Below are 14864 nucleotides of genomic sequence, written 5' to 3'. Positions count from 1 at the left end.
GGCTACTCCTTTTACTGCTATCCAAATGCCCCATTATGACCTCTTTAATAATTGACTCCAGCATCTTTCCCACCACCAAAGTCAGGCTAACTGGTCTGTAATTCCCCGTTTTCTCTCTCCCTCCTTTCTTGAAAAGTGGGATAACATTAGCTATTTCCAATCCACAGGAACTGATCCTGAATCTATTGAACATTGGAAAATGATCACGAATGCATCCACTATTTCTAGAGCCACCTCCCTGAGGATCATAGGATGCAGACCATCAGGCCCAGGGGATTTATCATCCCTCAGTCCCATTAGCCTACCCAATACTATTACTCGCCTCATAAAAATTTATTTCAGTTCCTCTACCCCCTTAGATCCTCTGTCCTCCAGTACATCTGGGAGATTGTTTGTGTCTTCCGTAGTGAAGACAGATCTGAAGTACCTGTTCAACTCTTCTTCCATTTCTTTTTTCCCCATAATAATTTCACCCGTGTCTGCCTTCAAGGGACCCACATTTGACTGCTATTATTTTTCCCTTAACATATCTAAAGAAGCTTTTACTGTCCTTCTTTATATTCCTGGCCAGCTTCCCCTCATACTTAATCTTTTCAGCCCATATTGCCTGTTTAGTTTCCTTCGGTTGCCCTATGAAAGTTTCCCAATCCTCTGGCTTCCGGCTACTCTTTGCTGTGTTATACATCTTTTCTTTTAGTTTTATTCTATCCCTAACTTCTCTTGTCAGCCACGGGTGCCTTCTACCCCCCTTCCTTTTTGGAATGAAATGATCCTGCATCTTCCGGATTATGCCCAGAAATTCCTGCAATTGCTGTTCCACCGTCATTCCTGCTAGGATCCCTTTCCAGTCTACCTTGGCCAGCTCCCCTCCCATGCCTTCATTGTCCCCTTTGTTCAACTTCATCACTGACACTTCCGATTTAACCTTCTCCTTCTCAAATTGCAGATTAAAACTAATCATATTATGGTCACTACCGCCATGCGGTTCCTTTATCTCGAGTTTTCTTTATTAAATCAGGTTCACTGGCCAACACTAAATCCAGTCTGAAGAAGGGTTTCGGCCCGAAACGTTACGTTACCTATCTCCTTCGCTTCATAGATGCTGCTGCACCCGCTGAGTTTCTCCAGCATTTTTGTGTACCTTCGATTTTCCAGCATCTGCAGTTCCTTCTTGAACACTAAATCCAGAATTGCCTTTTCTCTGGTCAGCTCCATTACAAGCTGCTCTAAGAATCCATCTCAAAGGCATTTTACAAACTCTCTTTCTTGGGGTCCCGAGCCAACCTGATTTTCCCAGTCTACCTGCATATTGAAATCTCCCATCACCACAGTGACATTACCTTTGTTACATCCCAGTTTTAACTCCTGCTGCAACTTACACCCTACATCCGGGCTACTATTTGGGGGCTGTAGATAACACCAATTAGTGCTTCTTGCCTTTGCAATTCCTCAACTCAATCCACAGTGACTCTACCTCCTCAGTCCCCATATCTTCTCTCGCAAGGGACTGAATTCCAACCCTCACCAGCAGAGCAACTCCTCCTCTGCCCACCTGCCTGTCCTTTCTATAGGATGTATAACCCTGAATATTAAGGGGAGGGAGGATGGGGAGAAGAAAGGAAAAAGGAAGAGGAGGAACCCGAGGGCTTAGGGAGGGCTGCGAAGGGGAGGAGACAGCAAAGGCTACCGGAAATTGGTGAATTCACTGTTTATGCCACTGGGGTGCAGACTGCCCAAGCGGAATATGAGGTGTTGCTCCTTCAATTTTTGGTGGTCCTCACTCTGGCCATGGAAGAGGCCCAGGACAGAGAGGTCGGATATGGAATGGGAGGGGGAGTTGAAGTGCTGAGCCACCAGGAGATCAGGTTGGTTAATGTGGACCGAGCGGAGGTGTTCAGCGAAACGATCGCCAAGCCTATGCCTGGTCTCACCGATGTAGATCAGCTGACATCTAGAGCAGTAGATGCAATAGATGAGGTTGGAGGAGATACGGGTGAATCTCTGTTGCACCTGGAACGACTGCTTGGGTCCTTGAATGTAGTTGAGGGGGGAGGTAAAGTGACAGGTGTAGCACTTCTTGCGGTTGAAAGGGAAAGTGCCCGGGGAGGGGGTGGTGTGGGAGGGAAGGGAAGAATTGACCAGGGAGTTATGAAGGGAGCGGTCTTTGCGGAAAGCAGACAGGGGGGGGGGGGGGAGATGGGAAGATGTGGCGGGTGGTGGGGTCACGTTGGAGGTGGCGAAAATGACTGAGGACTATTTGTTGTATGTGACGGCTAGTGGGGTGAAAGGTGAGAACCAGGGGGACTCTGCCCTTGTTACGAGTGGGGGATGGGGGGAGAGAGCAGTGTTACAGGGTACGGAAGAGACCCTGGTGAGAGCCCCATCTATAGTTGGGGAGGGGAACCCCCGTTCCCTGAAGAATGAGGACATTTCCGATGCCCTGGTGTGGAACACCTCATCCTGGGAGCAGACGCGACATAGACAGAGGAATTGGGAGTAGGGGATGGAATCCTTACAGGAAACAGGGTGGGAAGAAGTGTAGTCTAGATAGCCGTGGGAGTCAGTGGGTTTATAGTGGATGTCGGTCAGAAGTCACCAGTTTTGCTACCTCAGAGATATTTTAGCACCTAAATTATGTGAGGATGTTGGGAATCACTTACTTTTGGATGCTGAAACTGAAAACAGAATAATACAAATTTAAAAAATCAAATGTTCCTTCATTAAAGTAACCAGGGAATAATCTAGAGGAAACCATTTTGAAATTTAATCGAAAGTTGATGATTCTCATACAAGATTTGTCTGGAACGAAATATTCACACAAAAGCATATTCACCCTTGAGATTCAAACAAGAAACCTAATTTCTTCTCTTGCAAAGACATTTCACAAAAGAAGTGGGGAAGTGCATGAGAGATCAGAAAGAAATTACTGGGTAAATTATGTGTATAATTGTCACTTGCCCCAAGCAACAGCTCGTGTAGAAACAATTTACCCGCTGAGAATGTCAAATATGGCAAACCAGTAACACATAACAGCAACATATTACCAAAGAAATACTTATTATTCTACAAAGCTGCTGTGGTGACTTCCAGTGGGGTGTTAGCAGCCATTCCAATAAACCTTGTTCAAATACAATATTGTTTAAATCAAATAAGACCCCTAGGAACTCCAAAATAAATTGTCTTGCAGCCCAAAAGAGAGAAACTGTGACTGTACAGAATTATTTATTCCATCTGATGGAAGTGAAGGATGATAACATTTTCAATCTACTATAATTTTATAGTTGTTTAAAATTATGAAGAGATGGAATAGAAGAGAGAGACAGATTATTTGCAATGATTGAGTTGTTTAAATTGAGTGGACATGGATATTAAGAATAAATCTCAAATATTTAGATCAGAAAACAAGTCAAACATTCTTTACACAAAGAGGTTGGAAGGTTGAATGATAGATGTTACCGCTGTTGAAAGAAATTGTGTCAACAGTGGCAGAAAATAAGAGATTTTGAAATATGTGATTCATGGCCGCACAGAATGTTGAATGTTGTTTATGAAGAGGACAAAGAGCATTAATCCAAATGGCCTTTTCCCATGTTGGATAACTTTGTGTGAATTTTAATATAAGATTTTTTTTTTTTAGTTAAAAAACTGTCTGATTGTGCACAAGCCCAAGAGTTTCTTTTCTTTATTAAAACTCTAGAATAGATGTCTGAAGTATGTTTAAATGAAAAATCAGATATCATACATCTTTAGCTTGGAATGTATAACAAAACTTTCATATATTGAAAATACAATTGCTACTTTCGTAAGCATATATTTTTTGACATTTAACATCATATTTCTGATTCTTTACTTTTTCATTTACTTTTAGATTATCCATAATCTGCTTTCAGAAAGCCATAATTTCTGCTGTAGGAACATAGAACATATAATAGTGCAACAAGGCACTTCAGCCCATATTGTCTGTTGAATATGGTGACGAGTCACCTCTGCAACTAATCATCTCTGCCTGCATGTAATCTGTATTCCTCTGTTTCCTGCATATTCATCTGCCTCTCTAAAAGCCTTTCAAAACCAGTGCATTCCAAACATCCACCACTCTTTGTATCAAACCTTACACTGCACATATCCTTTAATATTTCCCATCTCATCTTTGGGGCAATTGAGTCCCACTTGGGCGACCTAATCCGCGAGTTCTGGCGAGTTTGCCCTCGACTCATACTCGCAGCATGGTCGACTCAGGGTCGTAGGCGGTCTTCGTAATGGTCCTTCATGCTCGAGAGTGGTCTCCGTGTACTCGAGGCCTCAGCTAGGTCGCGGCGTTTTTCTCAATATGTTAAATAAATGCCCGCGAGTAAAAAAAGGTCGCCATGGAAAAAATCGATACTTTTTTTTACTCGTAGGTTAGACATAATAGGTTGGCATGTTAGTCATAGGTAATCGAGGTTAGTCTAAGGTAGTCGAAGGTAGTCGTAGATAGTCATCATCGTCAAAGGGAGGTTGAAGGAGATCCAAGGAGGTCGTCTTCACTCTCCACTATTCGGTGTCCAATTTTCCCAAAGTTAGTCATAACTAATCGCAGCTAATCGGAGCTGGTCTTCAACATAGTCGAAGGAGGTCTTCCACATGTCATTTTTTCAAAGTCTTCTGAACTCGCCAATTAGGTCGCTCAAGTGGGATAGCCCCTTAAGGCTTGCCAGGATGTCAAACAAATATTTCCAGTGAAATTATTGGGAAGAAGTTTTGTCACTGATTTAGTCACTGATCAGACTTACCAATCACTTTGATGAGCTCCACTCTACGCAGAGCACCATTCCCCCCCCACCTGTCTTCCTTTTGTATCAATCTAGGCCACCATCTCTCTCCTCAATGCACATTCAAATTCCAACCACCTGATATTTTGTCCTTTGTGCAAGAAAACCTTCCCACACCTACTGATTTTCTCAGCCACACTCATGTTTGTGCTGGAAATCTCTGGGTTTCCCAACTGAGTATTTCTAACACTTTCTGATTATTTCACAATGCTCATTTAAGGTTCTGAATTATTTTCATGCCATTGTCCCTTCCTCACTCTTGCAACACTAAATCCTAACAAAATCTGTGTGGCTCCTCCAATTCTAGTCTCTTGATCATCCAATTTTAATTAAAGTGCAGGAATTACAGAATGAATTGCATCAGTAACATGTGCAAACAAACACCATTTAATGTACTGAGACTTGATGAGACAACTAAAGGAAGATTCTGAACCCTGAACTTTATAAATAAAGGCGTAAAGGGTGAAACATTGAATGCTTTAAGCATTACTAGTTTAATCTCGACAATAACATTACATCAAATTTCAGAATCACTTTGTGTGAACATTTTATAAAGACTACAGAAGAGGTTTTCTTGAATCATTGTTGGATTGTTGTCTGAGACATTGGATCTATATTCATTTGGAAAGGCAGGGACTGATTAGAAGAAATTAACATGTTTTTTAAAAACTGATAGTTTTATTGAGGAGTAACCAATGAGATTGATGAAGAACGAACAATAGATGTGTTTATATGGACTTTTGTAAATATGTTTTAAATGCCCTGCATGGGAGCTTGGTTCAGAAGGTCAAGGTGTAAGGGAACATGGGGCATTGGTGAACTGGTTGTAAAATTGAATGGTCAAAGGAGGTGGAGTGCAGTGGTGAATGGTACTTTTCTGACTGGAAATCTGCATCCAAGTAGTTTACTGCAGGGATTGGTGCTTTGCAAATTATATAAATGATTTGGATGGGGTTATAGGAGCTATGATTAGTAAATCTGTGAACACCAAGAACTTTAGTGGAGTCGGAGATAGCAAAGAATGTTGTTTAAACAAACAGTAGGACATAGACCAGGTGAAAAGTTGGGCAAAGTGGTAGCAGATGAAAATGTAATCAGACATGGGGATGTTTTTTAAATATTTGAGGTAAAGTTCTGTTGGGACATACAGAATAATTGGCAGAGGAATCAGGAGCATTAATATACAAAGAGAGGTACAAGTCCATAGCTCCCTGAAAGTGTGGCACAAGTGGATATTTTGATTATTCCATAATTATATTACAAGAATGGGCGAATTTAGTTTTATAGAGAGACTAAAGAAACTGAGATGTTCTTCCATGGTTCCCGCACTCCAATTCCATGAACACATCAAGGACGACAGCCCAACAAACGTTGTGGAAATATTCTAGAAGTTTGAAGAGACTGTCTTTCAGATGATATGGTAAACAAGATGTCTACCATCTCATGGAATGTATATACTCCAAAATCACTATTTAATTATCCTGCTGGATATTTGTTTCTTAACCAACCTCATTCAACTGAAGAAGGGTCTCGACCTGAAACGTCATCCATCCCTTCTATCCAGAGATGCTGCCTGTCCTACTGAGTAACTCTAGCATTTTGTGGCTATCTTTGGTGTAAACCAGCATCTGCAGTTCCTTCCTATTAATTCAACTAATTGGTTACTATCACCTTACTGCTTTGAGGGCCTTGCTTATTGTAAATTAGCTGTACATTTCAAATATTATATCAGTGACAATGTTTTAAAAAGGGCTTAATTTCAGAAGTTTGTTCAGATGCCCTTAGGTCATGACAGGCAATATATATATACAAAAAATCTATATTACTAAAGTCTGATCTTGACCACTTCCTGTTGTTCAGTATATTGATTTTAGAAAAAAACGCTGCCACTTACGGCTGTGATTTTTGGCCATCTTACTCTGCGCAGGGCAAGGGGATTTTTCCCATTGATGAAAAATAAAAGAGTTATTAGTGTTTTAAAAATGTTGAGATTCTCTCTCCCAAGGGCCACCCCCCCTTCCGGAGGGACTATAAAACCCAGAAGTGTTGAGTGCCTCAGTCAGTTCTCTGCACTATGGGGGAGTGAAAGGGGTCACGTCACGTTCACGTCACGTCACGTCACGTCACGTCACGTCACGTCACGTCACGTCACGTCACGTCACGTCACGTCACGTCACGTCACTCAGTCTGGGCTGTGAGTAACACTGAACACATGTCTACTAAAGTGTGAGTGGTTTTATTGACCTGGCAGTGTCCTTAATATGGTTTGAAAATATAGATTGGAAATGCTAAAGCTGTGTTGCCTTTGATTTGGAAATCCTAAACATGTGTTCGTTTGGTTTGGAAGTGCTGAAGCTGTGATGCCTTGCCTCATTAGTGTGCCTGGCCTCATTAGTGCTGCTTTGCCTCATTAGTGCTGGCTTTGCCTCCTATATAATTAAAAGCATAACCTTGACCAATTCCTGTTTTGCGCTTTTATATTGATCTTAGAAAAAAAAAAAAAAAAAAAAAAAAAAACGCTATCACGTACGGCTGTGATTTTTTGACCATGTTTACTCAGTCCCCCTCCATTCATTAGGTGCCGAAGATTTTTCCCATCGCTTTAAAATAAAAGAGTTATTAGTGTTTAAAAAATGTTGAGAGATACTCTCTCCTGTCAATCACGGCATGAAGGCCACGACCCTTCTGTTGGGAGGGGGAGAGGGACTTTAAAACCCAGAAGTGTCGGTGTGGTTCAGTCTCTTTAAGATAGAGGTCATGACTTGCTGTCTTTAGCGACCTTGCACACCGGCTGAGCTGCCAGGCAACAACAGGGTTGAGTGACTGAGCTGCCAGCCCAAGAATCTATTCGGCCCACAATATCCATACTAGCCCTTTGGAAACCAGTTCCTTCAGCCCGCAACACCCTTACTAGGTCGGTGGGGGCACTGCAATGACGGCAGCCCTGTCAGTGGCGCGTTAGTTTTTCAACTTTTTTTATTTTTTAGTATGTTTTAAAATATGTATTTAATGTTTCTTTGTGTGTTTTGTGTGGGGGGTGATATGGGGGGGGCGGGTGATGGAGAAACCGTTTTGGTTGCCTTCTCCATGGAGAGGCGACTTTTTACAGTTCGCTTCCCCCGTGGCCTAACAGCGAGGATCAGCGCGGCCTTTCCCGGAGACGTGCCCGGGGCTTCAGCAGCGGACGCAGCGTGGACTCTTGGCGTGGAGCGGGTGAGCCCTCGCTGGGGCTTGCCGGAGGGTAGCGTTCTGTTTAGCTGGCCCGGGGCAGCCGGCAGCCTGAAGCTGCACGCGGTCTGCAGAGTTTCTGCTGGCGCGGCGTCCGCAGCCTGGGATCCCTCGGGGGGGGACCCGGGGGAAGAAGAAGCCATCACTGCCGGCCCACGCCATCTTCTACAGCGGGGCCTGGCATGGTCTTAACTTCACCCCCTGGAGGGGAGCTTCAACCGCCGGCCCTGTGGGTCTGCGTGCTTCTGGCTGCGGATGGAACTTTTAAACTTTCAATCTTCGACCGCCGGCCTGCGGCCTACAACCAACTTAAAGCCAAGGTCCCCGGTGGGGAAGAGCCGACTCTGGACTTACCTGGACTTGGTACCTTGTCCTTTTACCATTTGGATGCCCGCAGCAACGGCTGCGGAGGGTTGAGGTCCCAACCACGGGGGAAAATGGAGGAGGACTGGCCAATTGTGTGCATTCCCCGTGGATTGTTGTCGGGTCTAGGAGGCGGCGCAGACGGAGGAGGGAGAGGAAGCAGAAGCGAGGCCGCAGGTCCGGTGCTTTGCTAAAGGCTAGGAATCGGCCCACACAAGCCACCTCTACCGAGCTTGTATCTCTCCAACGCCAGATCCCTGGTTCACAAAATGGACGAGCTGGAAGTGTCAAACTTCGCTGGAATCCGTATGTTCGTGACTGCTGTTTATGACCATCACCGAACCTGGCTTTCACACACCGGGATACCTGATGCTAGCATGCAGCTAGCAGGTCGCTTTCCCTGCTCCGCGGGGACAGACTATGGACACCCTCCGATCAGGGGCTCAGGGAGCTTAGTGTTACACAGGAGTTCGCACTTATAGGGGGGGGGACAGGTCTACCCCCACGTAATGACTGGTGAGGTGCACTAAAGATCATTTAGTGGAAACGGTGAGGGGATCGGGGTGGGGAGGAGGGGGGGAGGGGGCGTAGAGGGTGAGTGAGTGGGGAGGGATCCATGTCGTCGACTTTGACCCGTTCGGTCCAGCGTCGCCACTTGATGGTATTTTTTTTTATTCGTACCCGGCTCACGCTCCTGTGTGCGCCGGAGAGGATGCGTCACGACCCCCTCCTATGCCCCATCATCTACCGCTCTCATATGGCATTTTTTCCGCCCGCGACCAGGGGACGTCCCTGGTTGTCAACGCGGTCTCCACTGCATAGATGGTTTTTGTGGGTAGCTAAGTATGTAGTAGCGTTGATGATCTGCCGTCTATGTTTTTGCCCTATCTACGCTCGCTCCGTGGAAGCTGCCACCCTCGTTAAATTCACCACGTCCCTATACCGGCCCCGCCCTGTCCGTACTAGGTCTTTGTCCCAATATAGTAACTTCACGATTCGGTGCCCAGCTCGAGTAGTGTTTTTTTTTGTTGAAGCGAAAGTCCGTAAACACTTGCTAATCTTTAAACTAAGCCCTATGAAATCCAACGCGCTGTCTATTTCTCCGCTTTGTGGGTGCACACCCACCCCACCCCCACTACGTACCTCCCTGTTGTCCCACATCGCTCTTTTTCTGTCGCATGTTTAGTCATACTTTGCCCCCCCTATTATTTTAAGCCATATTTTTTCTTTGCGCTCCTGGTTCCTCTAGAGACCTCCCGTCGCCCCACCCCCCCCCCTCACCTTCCAACCTGCTCGCGACCTCTGACTTAGTTGTTATATTATATGATTTTATTTGTACCCCCTTTTTATTATCATTCTCCTTGTGTTCTTTGGTTTCCTTTCCCCTCCTGTGCTTCTTGAGTTCTCGGTTGTATTCTTTTCCATATTCCCTTTATCCTTCCTTCCCGATTTTCCACCTGTCCTTCCGTTTCACCTTCCCCTCATGTATTCCATTCTCCCCCCTCCCACCCTTTATTTTTTTCCTCCTCCCGTTTCCTGGATTCCTCTCTCTCTTCTTTGATTTTTTCCCTTTTCCTCTCTCTTTCTTCTCTTCTCTTTCCTTTCTCTTCCTTTTCTTCTCTTCCTCCTCCCCTTTCCCTTTCTCTTCTCTTTTTTCCTCTCCCCCTCTTTCTTCTCTTTTCCTCTTCCTCTCTTTTTTTCCTTCCCCCTTTTCTTCCTCCTTTCTCTTATTAGTTCTTTCCACTTTTTTCTCCCTTTTCCCTCCCTCTTTTCTATCCTCCTCTTTTCTTATTTCTATTTTCTATTTTCTTTCCCCTCCCTCCTTTCCCTTTTCTTTTTTTTCTTTGTTTCTTCCTTTTTTTTCTCCCTTAGCCTTTCTATCCCTTCTCTTTTCTTTCTCTTCTCTCCCCCTCTTTCTCCCTCTTCTTTTCTCCCCTCCCTTTTTCCTTCTTCCGTCCTTTTTCCCCCTTTTCTTTCTCTTCCTCTTTCCTCTCCCTTCTTTTTTCTCCTTCCCCTTTCTCCCTGCCCTCTTTTCCTTCCCCCTTCTCCTTTCTCTCCCTGCTCTTTTTTCTTTTCCCCCCCTCTTTTCCCTCCCTTTCTTCCTCTCCTTTCTTTTTTTTTCTTTCTTGTTTTTTCTTCTCCTCCCCTTCCCTCCCCTTTCTTCCTCTTTCCTCTTCCTCCCTTTTCCTTTTTCCCTTTTTCTTTTTCCTCTTCTTTTTCTCTTTTCCTTTTTTCTTTTCCTTTTTTTTTCTCCCCTTTTCTTTTCCCTTTTCTTTTTTCCCCCCTTTCTCCTTTTTCCCTCTCCTCTTTTTCTTCCCCTCTTCCTCTCCTTCTTTCCCCTTTTTCTTTTTCTTTCTCCCTTCCCTCCCCCTCCTCCCTTTTTCTTTCTTCTTTTCCTTTTTTTTCCCCTTCCTCTTCTTTTCTGGTTGCTCCCCTTTCCCCCCTTTTTCTTTTCCCCTTCTCTTCCCTTTTCTTCTCTCTTTTCTTCTCTCCTCCCTCTCTTTCTTTTCTTTTTCTTCCTCTTCTTTCCCCTTTTCTCCTTTTTCTTTTTTTCTCTTTTCCCTTCCTTTTTCCTTTCTCTTCTCTTCTCTTTTTCTTTTTTCTTTTTCTCCCTCTTCCTTTTTCTTTTTTTTCCCCTCCTCTTCTCCCCTTTCCTTTTTTCCTCTTCTTCCCTTTTCTTTTTCCTTTTCTTCCTTTTTCCTTTTTTTCCTTTCCCTTCTCTCTTCTCTTTTTTCTTTTTTCTTCCCCCCCTTCTTTTTTTCCCCCCTTTCTTTTCTCCTCTCTTTTTTTTTTTTTTCCTTTCTCTCTCCTTTTTTCCCTTCCTTTTTCCTCCCTTTTCTCTTTTTTTTTCTCTTCTCCCTCCTTTCTTCTCTCTCTTTTCCTCCTCTTTTTTTTCCCTCCTTCTTTTCCCCTTTTCCTTCTCCTTCTTCCTTTTCCCCCTTTTTTTCTCTTTCTCTCTCCTCTTTCTTTCCTTCTCTCTTTTCTCTTTTTCTTTTTTTCTCTCTCTTTTCTTTCTCTCTCTCTTCTCCTCTCTCTCTTCTCTTTCCTCCCTCTCCCTTCTCTTTTCCCTTTTTTCTTCTTTCTCTTTCTTTTCTCTTTTCTTTCTCCTCCCTCCTCTCCTCCCCCCCTTTTTCCTCTCCCCCCCCCTCTTTCCCCTCTCGTTTTTCTCTTCCTTTTTCTCTTTCTCTCTCTTTCCTTCTTTCTTCTCTTTCTTTCTCCCTCTCTTCTCCCCCTTTCTTCTTCCCTCCTTCCCTTCTCTCCCTTCCCTCTCCTTCTTCTCTTTTCTCTTTCTCTTCTCCCTCTCTCTCTCTCTTCTTCTTTTCTCCTCTTCTCTTCTCCTCTCCTCTCTTTTTCTTTTTTTCTTCTTTTCTTCTCTTTCTCCTGTTCCCCCTTTCTTCTCTCTCCTTCCTTCCTCTCTTCCTTTCTCCTCTCCTTCCCCTCCCTTTTCTTCCCTTTCTTTCTTTCCCTCTTTTCTCTCTCTCCTCTTTCTTTTTCTTCTTTCTTCCCCTTCTTCCTTTCTCCCTTCCCCTCTCCTTTCTCTTCTCCTTCTTCCTTTTCCTTCCCTCTCTTCTTTTTCTTCTTCTTTCTCTTCCTCCTCTTCTCCTTCTTCCTCCTCCCTCTTTCTTTCCTTCTCCTCTTCTTTCTTTTTCCCTCTTCTTTTTTTTTTCCTTCTTTTTTCTCTCTCTCTGTTTTCTTTTGTCTCTTTCCTTTCCTCTTCTCTTCCCTCTTCCCTCCTCTTCTCTTCCTTTTCCTCTCTCCCCCTTTCCTCTTTTCTCTTTCTCCTCTCCCTCTCTTTTCTCCCTCTCCTCCTCTCTTTTTCTTTTCTTTTCTTCCTCTTCTTCCCCTCCCTTTTCCTTTTCTTCTCTCTTCCTTTTCTCTCTTTTTCCCCCTCTTTCTTTTCTTTCTCCCCTTTCTCTTCTTTCTTCTTCCTCTCTTTCTTCTCTCTTCTTTCTTCTCCTCTCCTTCTCCTTCTTTTCTTCTCCTTCCTCCTCTTTTCTTTCTCTCTTCTTTCCTTTCTTCCTCCCCCCTTCTCTCCCCTTCTCCTCCCTCCTCTTTTTCTTTCTTCCCTCCTCCCCTTTCCTTCTTTTCTCTTCTTTTTCCTCCTCTTTCTCTTTCTTCTCTCTCTTTTTTTCCTTCTTTTTCTTCCTCCTCTTTCCTTTTTCTTTTCTCCTCTCCCCGTCTTCTTTTCTCCGTCTCCCTTCTTCCTCTCTCTTCCCTTTTTTCTTCTCCCTCTCCTCTTCCTTCCTCTTCTTCTTCTTCTCTCCCCTTCCTCTCCTTTTTTCCCTTCTCTCTTTTTCTTCTCTTTCTCTTCCTCCTCTCCTCTCTCCTCTCTTCTTTTCTTCTTTTTTCTCTCTCTTCCTCCTCCTCTTCTCTTCCCTTCTTTTCCCTTTCCTCCTTCTCTCTCCCCTCTCTCCTTTTTCTCTTTCTCCTCCTCTCCCCTCTCTCTCTTCTTTTTCTCTTTTTTCCTTCTTTTTTCCCTCTCTCTCCTTTTCTTCTCTTCCCCTCCTTCTTCCTCTCTCCTCTTTTCTTCTTCTCTCTTTTTTTTTCTTCCTCCCCTCTTCCTTTTCCTCTCTTTCCCTCCCCTCTCCCTTCTCTCCCTCCTCTCCCCCCCTCCCCCTTTCTTTCCCCCTTCTCTTTCTTCCCCCTCTTTTTTCCCTTTCTCTCCTTCTTTCTTCTCTTCTCCCCACCCTCTTCCTCTCTCTCCTCTCCCCTTTCTCTCTTTCTTCTCTCTCTTTCCTCTTCTCTCTTCTCCCTCTTTCCTCTTTCCTCTCTTTCCTTTCTTCCTCTTTTTTTTTCTTCCCCCCCCCTTTCTTTCTTTTTCTTTTTCCTTTTTCCTTCTCTCCCCTGCTGCTCTCCTCTCGCTTTCCCTTTCTCTAATTGTTTTTCTTGTGTTTTCTATGTTCCCCCTTTCTTTTCTTTTCTTCTCTCTTTGGATTTCTTTTGATCTGGACATCTTTTGCCTTCTACTTCTTTTTTGGCAGCAGAGGACATTTCCTTTCAAATAAGGAACACATTTCTTTTTTCTGGTTTCTTTCCATTTTTTTTTTAGGAACTCCAGCATTTCACTTCAGCGTCTGAATAAATCGCAGATGCAACTGCAGAACGCCAGTAGACTCCTTGCTTGGACCAAGTTACCTATCATCAAGCAAGTCAAGTCTTCCTCCCCTCTCTCCGGGTTTACACGCATTTGATCGGGAATTTAGCAGAAATAGGTACACGACACCATGACCCGGAGAGGCAACCAATCACCCTTTCCAACCACGACTTCGGCAGTGCTCAGAGATAGGCGCTCACCTGCTGTTTCCTACCACTACAGCGTAGTCTACAGAACCCCTTAGCCCAAACCCTGAAATAGGAGTACATTTTCTGACAGCACTGAAATATTCACAGGCATAGAATTCCCTCGTGAGAGAAGGATCCAGACGTCAGAATTCCCAAAGTCCTTCTAAATGTTGTGTATTATTTAGCAAGAGGTGGGACAGAAAGCATTCTCTGCATCGGCGCTTAGGCAAAAACAACGGGCTTCAGGATCCCACTGGATCAGATGCAGGTCTCACGGGCGCCATGTCTGGGTATTTGTATTACAATTCTTAACGCGATGCTGCCTTTAGAACCGTGCCAGCCCGTGCATCGAAGCGAGCTGGCCGAACATCGGCATTAAAAGCAAATGGCTTCTCCTGAAAACCTATTTTACATACGTCCAACTGTTCGGATACAATACACTTTAGCTGACGCGGGTTCATACAATTGCCAGTAATCTACCGATTTCCTTGCCACAAAGTCACAATACCCCACGTCCACTCGTTGGTAGAAAAGCTAATCTTCTTCGCCGTCTTGAAAAGCTCACATCCGCAGACTCACCTGCTCCAGCCCCCGTTCGATTCAAATTCAACAGGAATTTTCCAATCACTGCTTAGGAATGATCTCTGCTGGTACAGACTGTAAGGGTGATCCTGGACGGGAAACCAAACTGTCCACGGTACCGTGCGCTCCGGAGACTGGATTGAAGCAGCACGTGCATCCCAGCCGTTGACTGAGGCCGCAGCTCACTCTCATCTTCACCAGAATTGTCAATCTCTCACTGTGGCAGGCAGTCATCCGTCCTGCTAAAATCAGCCACAAGCGTCCCTGGTGCCGAAGTAACGCTTACCATCACCAGCCTTTTAATGCAGAACGTCCTGTTGCCCCTCACTAGGGGTAATCACGAAGTGCTTCGAGAGATGTTCGCTCCAGCACATCAAGGCTGCCTGTATCTAACACCAGGACTTCGACCCCCACCAGACTTCGAGACTTTCGCCAAAACAGATACCAAAGAAGATGCATCACCCGTAGCTCTCCACCAGGTGTGCTGAGTCATTGGAGCTTTTCATGTATGGAGCAGGGGCGAGAGCTAAGTGCCGGATGTGATGGTTTGTGAGATTTTAGTTCAGCCTTAACACAATCATCTCCGGACAATCCTCA

General features: G+C 44.6%; 1 pseudogene; it reads right to left on the bottom strand.

Moving 5' to 3' along the window:
- Positions 1-3218: 3218 nt before the first annotated feature.
- On the bottom strand, positions 3219-13356 carry LOC129696076 (TBC1 domain family member 10B-like; annotated as a pseudogene).
- Between the last annotated feature and the right edge of the window lie 1508 nt (positions 13357-14864).

Source organism: Leucoraja erinacea, chromosome 4 (genome assembly GCF_028641065.1).
Source record: "Leucoraja erinacea ecotype New England chromosome 4, Leri_hhj_1, whole genome shotgun sequence".
In the NCBI taxonomy this organism is placed as follows: domain Eukaryota; kingdom Metazoa; phylum Chordata; class Chondrichthyes; order Rajiformes; family Rajidae; genus Leucoraja; species Leucoraja erinaceus.
This window is presented reverse-complemented; position numbering and strand designations above follow the sequence as displayed.